The following is an 8,561-nucleotide window of genomic DNA, read 5'->3' as shown; positions in this document are numbered from 1 at the left end:
CTTTCCAACACCCCAGTGCTGTCAGTGTTGATCTTTCTAGGCCTGGCCGAGGTAGTGCTTGCCAGACTTTACTGTCTTCACAGTAAGTTACTACCCCCGTCTCGGTACCAAGGCTTTTGGAAGCCAGTATGTACACCCCAAGTGAAGGAATAGAGTCGCCACCGCTTCTTTGAGGGAGGGGAATCTCTAGATATTATCAGAATGGAACTTTTGTCTCTTCTCCCTCGTGCATGTATGTGTGTATGAATGTGTTGGTCTGTCTGTCCACTTGTCTGTTCAGGACAACAATCATTTATTTTTTTATCAGCAGGGACTCATGGGTATGTATTTTATACTTTGGGTTATAATTTTGCAGCCTTTGTTTTCTTGCTCAGATCGTTCCAGTTTGCCGTGGGGGCTCTGGTTTGCCGCTCTTAGCCCTTTTCACCTCCCCTTCTCATTTTCTGAGGGTGTAGTTTCCTGTATTTGGGCCACAGTTCTAAGTTCATCGTGTGGTCTTCTGCTGTGTTCTGACAGTTCATTTGCTCCGGCGCTTGGAAAAACATCCACACTTCCTTCTGTCCCTGCGTGGCTTGCAGGTGAGAAGCGTGCGCTTGTTCAGATGGGGGAGCTCCGTGAGTATTTCTCTTTGTGTTACTTCAAGACTGTGTCTTTTGTTTTGTGAAGATTCATGTCGATGTGGCTTGACATGTGTTTCCTGTAATAAAACCTTTATTGAAGATTTTTATTTATTTCTGTACCAGCTGGAGATAGGGTATCCCTGCGTAGCCCTAACTGGCCAGGATCTCAGAAATATCTGCCTGCCTGCAGCACCACACCCAGCCTAGATTTATTCATTTTTATTTCATGTGGATCAGTGTCCCTGCCCGCATGTATGTATGTGCATCACAGTGCGCCTGGTGCCTGTGGAGGTCAGAAGAGGGCCTGAGATGCTCTGGAACTGGAGTTATAGACTGTTTTGAGCCACTATGTGGTTGCTGGGAACCAAACCCAGGTCCTTTGCCAGGACAAGTACTCTTAACCACAGAGCCATCTCTGCAGCCCCTAAAATTGACTTTAAAAAGATTCTTTCATTCACTTATTTTATGTATGTGTAAACGTGTCCCTGTGAGTGTGTCCATGTAGTTGTCTGCGGCCAATGGAGGCTTCTCTTCTGTTGTCCTACATATTTCTTGAGGTAGTGTCTCTCCTGGAACCTACAGCTCACGTTTTGTCCTAGGGCTGGAATGCGGCAAGCCCCAGCGATGTTCCTGTCCCGGCTGCCTCAGAGCTGGGATTACAGGCATACACCTAATGCTGGGTTTGTTATATGGGATCCAAACCCCAGGCCTCACGATTGCGCAACAAGCCCTCTTCCCAACTGACCCCACGTCTCAGCCTCTCTTTGTTGTTTTTGTTTTTGAGACAGGTCTCATGTAACCCAGGTTGGCTTCAGACTTACTATGAGGCCAAGGATGACTTTGAACTCCTGATCCTAGTGCCTTCCCCTCCTGAGTATTGGGATATGTTCCACCATTACCACTTTATACGGTACTAGAGATCAACTCCAGGGCTTCCTGCATGCTAGACAAGCTCTCTATCAGCTGAGCCATAGCTGCAGGCTCATGGGGCTCTCTAGTAATTGTGCACTGTATTATAAGTGAAGATCCACAATGTAACATACGTGCTGTGGAAAGAAATTACCAGTAGAAAGGATATTGATGGCAGCAGTCACTGTCAATGACAAAACTTGAAATAAACTGTAGGGTCAAAGATAACATGTTATAAGCCGGGCGGCGGTGGCGCACCGCCTTTAAATCCCAGCACACCGGAGGCAGAGGCAGGCGGATCTCTGTGAGTTCGAGACCAGCCTGGTCTACAAGAGTCTCCAGGACAGGCCTCCAAAGCTACAGAGAAACCCTGTCTCGAAAAACCAAAAAAAAAAAAAGAGATAACATGTTATTAATTTGGAGCATTTCCCAGTGATGCAGGCTGAGTTAATCATATCCCTCAATTTATAGCATAGTATTATATTACCTTCCGTTTCCTGTTGCACAACATATTTGGTACATGCATGCTTGAGGTGAAAGTATGTGTAAGCATGTGCAAGTTTGTAAGGGATATATGTAGGCATTTTTATTTAGTTAGTTAGGGTTTTTTTTGAGACTATTTCTCTGTGTAACATCCCTGGCTGTCCTGGAACTCACTCTGTAGACCAGGCTGGTCTCAAACTCAGAGATCTGCCTGCCTCTGCCTCTGCCTCCTGAGTGCTAGGTTAGAAGGCATGTGTCACCACTGCCTGGCATATGTAATGCATTTAGACTTTAATGGGAATTATCCAGATTAATTTTTCAAAAAGGTACAAAGGCTCATATTTCTATCACCAGTGTAAAAATGTCGGATATTATCACTTTCGTTAAGTTTGTGAGGAGCACTGCCTACTGCTTTATTTCTATTTCCTTAGTAGGACAGATGTCTGCAACCTTTGGCAACTTTCTTCTGTAGATGACCTTGTTTCAGAACTGATTTAGAACACAACTGAGTTTATGGTAAGGACTGGGACTGAAAATTATAGGCTAAAGAAGCTCGTGTGAGGATGGGGCCAGGAAATCAATGGCGACTGAAGAGATAAGGACATTTAAAGGAGAGGCAGACACTGGCACAACCGTGGCTGTGGAAGGACGTCTCAAGGGCCGAAAGGCTTGAACTCATTGGAAACACCGACTGCAAACCCCCTCGTTCTTCTGGTCTGCTAGGCTTCTGGGCAGGCTAAACACTGACCGTGCTTCAATCATGGCTGTGTCCCCAGACCTAATTGTTTCCCTAGTTATGGTATTCTAAACTCTGGTGATGACACGGGTCTGATTTACTATAGATCATCTGCTGCGGTCACATGATGGCAAATGTCTCAGTATCATTAAGCAATCACGAGACGCGTGACAGCGCAGCTGCTGCGATCATTGTCCCCACTAAGGAATGTGTAGCCGCTGTAGGGAAATGCGAATGCCAGCTGCAGGTGAGGGAATTGTAAAATGACTGTTTTTCTTTTTCTGAGGTGATTCTGATATCAGAAGCACACCAGAACAAACTGCTAAAAGGTAAACCATGCGAAAGTGTTAATTTGATAAGAGGGCTCTGGAGGGACGCTGTTTACACAAACAAAACAAAACAAACCAGGGCCAGGTGCTCTGACACCTGGCCACACCCCCGGACCTGAGCTTCTTTTGGTGACTAAGAACAGTCTGTTGATGGCTGAGTCCTCTTCCCCACAAGACCTGACAGTAGGTGGGGGAGCCACGCCCTGGTCCTCTGAGAGAGCAGTCAGTGTGCCTTTGACAGCAGCCATTGACTGCTGAGCCATCTCTCTGGCCTAGACCTAAGTTTTAAATTAAATTATTCCTTTTTTAAATCAGAGCAATGTCTGGGAAACTTGCAGGGAAGAAGAAGAAAGGGTTCAGTCTGGGAGGCGCGAGAGAGTCCTGGGGGTGAAGATGACACATATATAGCGACTACTCATGGATACATATGAAACCGACAAATGAAATAAGTAAATCTGGCAATGTTAGCTTTGGTGCCATTTGGAACTAACGGCAGGGGCATTAACAAAACGGCACAGACTGATTCAGGTAGCACTTCTAAATAAGGCACTAATTCTACTGTTCCGTCTACATCTCTGGGAAGGAAGCGAGAGGATTAGGTCTCCCTCCCTCCGTCTAATAAGGGAGAGGAAGAGTATGGGCAATGGGATTAGCTTCTGTCTGAAAATCTGCTGTGTGCTGTAGGACTCACTAACGTCCTCACTAGCAAAGACTGTGTGGGCACACTGTGTAGGTGCCCAATAAATATCTGAATTTCAACTGTTTCGTTACTCATTTCATCTTTGTAACGACCCTATGAAGTAAGTATTTTTACCCGCAGTTTGCAGATGAAAATCCCAAGATTTAGAGAGTTCATCACCTCCCTTCTGATTCACAGGAATGTGCACACACAGCTTATCCTCATGGGAGAGGACAGGCCGCCCGGGGCTGGGGGTGAGAGATGAGGGAGATGGGGCAGTGGGAAAAAGGACAGCTCTTTGTCCCTGTTACCGTGCTTTTGAGTAGTTTCCAGAACTTGGAACTTGGAGCTTTGAAGCCGGATAATTCTCTGTAGAGGGGCTCTCATGGCGGGGGGGGGGGGGGGGGGACACTGGGGGTGATGTTGTACAACATCACAGGCTGTCTCTAAGATGACAACCAAAACTGTCTCCAGACCTTGTCAGGGGTTAAAATCTCCCAATTGGCAACTATGGCTTTAGACAGTGACAGGACAGGGACGGCACTGCCCAGGAGCCTCTTGACCTTCCAAGAGAGTGTCTCTTCTCCAGTTTTTACCCCAAGTCAGTGATAATCAGCCTGGTATGAACACCAACTGACCGTGGCCAATTTTAAGTTAGCCTTTTCCCTGGGCCCTGAATAATCCTTTAACTCTGTTACAAAGTTCTGTTTTCTTGGGGCCAGAGAGATGGCTCAGTGGTTAAGAGCCCTGATTGTTCTTCCAGTTGAACCTGGCTCCAATTCCCAGCATCCACATGACAGCTCAAAACTGTAACTCCAGTTCCAGGGGCCAACACGCGTGGCAAAACACCAATGCACGTTAAATAAATTGTAAAAAGTTCTGTTTTCCAAACAGGTGTGCTGATGCACACTTGCAATGCCAGCACTTGGGAGGTCGATACAGGAGGGTCTCCAGTTCAAGGCTAGCCTGCGCTACATAATGAGTTTGAAGCCCGTTTGGGTTCATATCAAGACCCTCCCTGAAAGAAATGAATAAACAAACAAGCAAAAATTGAAAACAGATAGTTTGCCCTTCCTCAGGTGTCCCCCAAACCCCAATGTGTACCCTAGCCCTTTCTCCTAGATCGCCCACAGTAGTCTTGGTGCGGAACTTTATGAGGTAGGGAGCTGAAGTCACTCAGTACGTTTGAATTTTCTGGTAAAATCCAGATGTCTTCTGCTACTACACTTTACCCTAGGCCCCGAGGCTGAGTGACTTTGTCCCCACATCTCTGTTTCTTCGTCATGGGTCATCTCTGTCTCAAGGATATGGCAGTCATATTTGTGGAATTCCATCTGTCTCTAACAAACAGTGCGCTCGTGACGTCTGAACTCAAGCCTCCTGTTTCCCCTCTACCCTAGTCCTCAAACGTAATCACAGTACCCCCGGAGGCAAATTGCCAAACTGAGAAAAACAACCAAACAGGAAAACAAAAAAAAAGCAAGGATGTTCTATTAAATTCGAATGTAAGTGTATCCCAGTTGCTACAAATATTTTTGGGTTTTGGTAGAAATTCATTTCTCACTAATCTGAATTTCAAACTTAACTGAAAATCCTGTATTTTCCCTGGCAATCCTGCTAGAGAGCTTATCAGAACAGAAATTCCTACTTGGTAGATCTGGATGGGGCCTAAGAGTCTGTTTAAGTTGGTTTGGGGACTAGACTCTTTGAGAGCCCTTGGCATATAGGATAAACAGAAAGATAAGGGTGTTGCCTTATCTCCCTCAGAGCATCAAAGGTAAAGAGGAGCGTGGCTAAAATTTGAAGCAGTGACTTGTTTTTTTAAGTCCTGGTGCCCCCTATCCCGGCCCTATCAGGAGTCCATGTGTGAAAGGCGTGTGGATTTCAGTGTTTTTAAGAGTGTGTTTGTGGTGTCCAGATCAAAGCGCAGGCCATAGGCACGCTAGACAAGCACCTCTCACAGGACTGCAATCCCCAGCTCAGGCTGGGAATTTTAATGGGCAACAGTAGTGGGCTAGCTAGTCAGAGCTACGATTTGAAACATAGATACGATTTGAGTACATAGATGCTGAGAATCACTTTAGGAAGTGGTTCTTACTATGTACTCATTGATTGTGATTAGGTCAGGGAAATCCCTCAGTTTATAATCTGAAGCGGTCTTTGTTTGTTTGTTTGTTTTGTTGTGTGACAGCCCTGGCTGTCCTGGAACTCTTTCTATAGCCCAGGCTGGCCTCGAGCTCACAGAGATCTGCCTGCCTCTGCCTCCTGAGTGCTGGGATTAAATAAAAGTGTGCACCACCACCCCCAGCTATTAATCTGAAGGGTTCTTAGGAGCTAAGAAACGTTCTTTTTCCTCCTTCCACTCCCTCGCTCTCTCATCTTCCTCTATCTGTCTGTCCTTCAGCATTTTTGCTAATTACAAAAGTAAACCACGCTCGTTAGCTCTCAAACAGGCCTTTTAGCGAGGCGCGCTTTGAAGGAGCGCTCCTCTGTAACGGCAGCCCTGAGAATAGCTCTGTTGACGGCTGCATATTTAAATGCAGGCTCTGCACAATCCCAATATGTATAGTCTTATTTATTTTATTAAATCAAAATTTGAGCATACTGAACATAGTGTTCTGATGTTTTTTTTTTAATTACTATAGGATTTGGACATCTTCCAATACCAGTCCATATGGATCTAATTTTTAAAAGATTACTTTTTAGCATTTGTGTGTGTATAGGCGAGTGCCTGAATGTATGTCTATCTATACAGCATGTGAGTGTCTAGTGCTGGGGACACAGGAGAGGGTATCAGACCCCTCTGAAACTAGAATTCCAGGCAGTTTTAAACTACCACATGGGTGCTGGGAACCTAACTCTGGTTCTCTGCAAGAGCAGCCAGTGTTCTTAGCTGCTGAGCTGTCTCTCCAGCCTAGATCTAATTTGTAAATTAAGATATTAACAATAACCGGCAATGTCCCCTGTCCTAGCCTTCTGGCCACCCCTACACTCACCTAACTAGCTAATATATTTTATTCTTTCTTCCCCTAAGACCTGACTCTATTCTTGAGGCAGGGTCTCACTATGTAGACTTGGCTGTCCTGTCCTGGAACTAGCTCTTGTAGACCAGGCTGGCCTCGAACTCACAGAGATCCGCCTGCCTCTGCCTCCCAAGTGCTGGGATTAAAGGCATGCGCCATCACTGCCTGGCCCTTTCTAGTTGTTTCTTTCTTACAGTTTGTTTACTGAAGAAACTGGGATATTGGACCTGTAGAATCTTCTTCAAGTCTGAATTTTGTTGATTGCCTCTTCGTGATCTAGATTATCATATTCTCTGAACTGTATTTTCTTTAAATATTTTCTAAGTTTATTCTTATGGCGTGTGTACATGATGTGTGTGTGGGGGGGGCGGGCATACATGCCACGTGGCACTTGTGGAGGTCAGCGGACCCCTTTATGGAATTAGTTCTCTCCTTTCCCCTCCGCACGTTCTGGGCACCCGAATGCAGGTCGGCAGGCTTACTTAGCAAGTGCCTTTACCTGCGAGCTACTTTGGCAGCTCCTGTCCTTTATTTTCTTTTATGTTATTGTTTTAAGAAAGGGTCTCGTGTAGCCCAGATTAGCTGCCAAGTGTAAGTAGCCCAGGAGAACCTTGAGCTGATCCTCCTGCCTCGACGTCCCCAGTGTTAGGACTACAAGCGTGCACCATCATGCCTGACTTGTGTTTTTGTCTTTCTCTTTGTAGTTGATTTGATCAGGTAGGGGGTTGGGTAAGACTAGTGCGTAGGTGATTTTTGAATCCTCTTAGCAGAAGGCGCACGATGTTTGCTCATCCCTCTCTGCTATTAGTAGCCATTTGTTGCTTTAAGCCCAAATCCATTTATTAATTAAGGTTTGTAGCATGGTAACATTCGAAGTCTATTACTCATTGTTTATCTTCTTGGATAAAGAAAAACATCTATTATCTGGTTGGCCAATGGTATTGTTTATTAAGGGAAAGCAATGTAAATGTTTGCCTTTTCTCTGTATTTTTTTTTCAAAATAGTTATTTGGTTTTTTTTTTTTTTTACTCTAAAATGTCAGCAATATAAAATGCAGTCACAATGAACTTGGAAATGGAGCAAAATTGATGCTTCAGGCTCATTTTATACATTTCCTGGCATAGACCTGAAATCACTTCTCTAAAAAGGCCTGGTTTCTGTTTTGTGGGAAATGGCATCTGAAGGCCATTGTCTGTCTGCATGCTAGCAGCAACCCTTGTAGGTACGGAGTTGATCAGTGTTTCAGACCTTTTGAGGGAAAATAGTACAGGAGATATTGATTTGCTGTTGTTTTCAAAGTCAGGTCTTCGGGGTTTCTCTGAACTGTCTCACCTCTCCATCTCTTTTCGTTCAGACTCGAGAATCCACAGCTATAGGAGCTAATAGGCTTAGCTGACCATGTTATTATGCACTGGCTTTATATGCCATGCCATACACAGCTGTCTCAACAGAATATTAATGCTCCCACCACTCACAGGAGAGCAAGCCCACAGGACCTGTTGGTGCCCTTGCTGCGTGTGCACTCCCTCTGCGATGGTTGCAGACTGTGCTTTCATGCTGAGAGACATCACTGAGTCTCAGCTCGACATGGATCCGTGTGTGTTTATCTAGTTTGTTTATCTAATGCTCACAAACAGTCCTTTCATCCATGTTTGCCTCACGCTTTTATTTTTCTAGAATTTTTTCTGTAGCAGACTGCTTAGGAAGGGGTCACAAGAGCGGTATTTGCTGAATGAATGCATATTGACAAGCTTGTAGACTCTATCCTTGAAGATTATTTAG

The 8,561-nt window shown here is 45.1% G+C and overlaps 1 non-coding gene across 1 annotated transcript; it reads left to right on the top strand.

Moving 5' to 3' along the window:
- The first annotated feature begins 2,703 nt into the window (after positions 1–2,703).
- Positions 2,704–2,835, top strand: LOC119805621. Its single transcript, XR_005283939.1, has one exon. It is a non-coding gene; the product is annotated as a small nucleolar RNA SNORA72 (small nucleolar RNA).
- The last annotated feature ends 5,726 nt before the right edge of the window (positions 2,836–8,561 follow it).

This window comes from Arvicola amphibius, chromosome X, assembly GCF_903992535.2.
Source record: "Arvicola amphibius chromosome X, mArvAmp1.2, whole genome shotgun sequence".
Lineage (NCBI taxonomy): Eukaryota > Metazoa > Chordata > Mammalia > Rodentia > Cricetidae > Arvicola > Arvicola amphibius.
The sequence above is the reverse complement of the archived record's forward strand: the minus strand, read 5'-3'. Positions and strand labels throughout refer to the sequence as shown.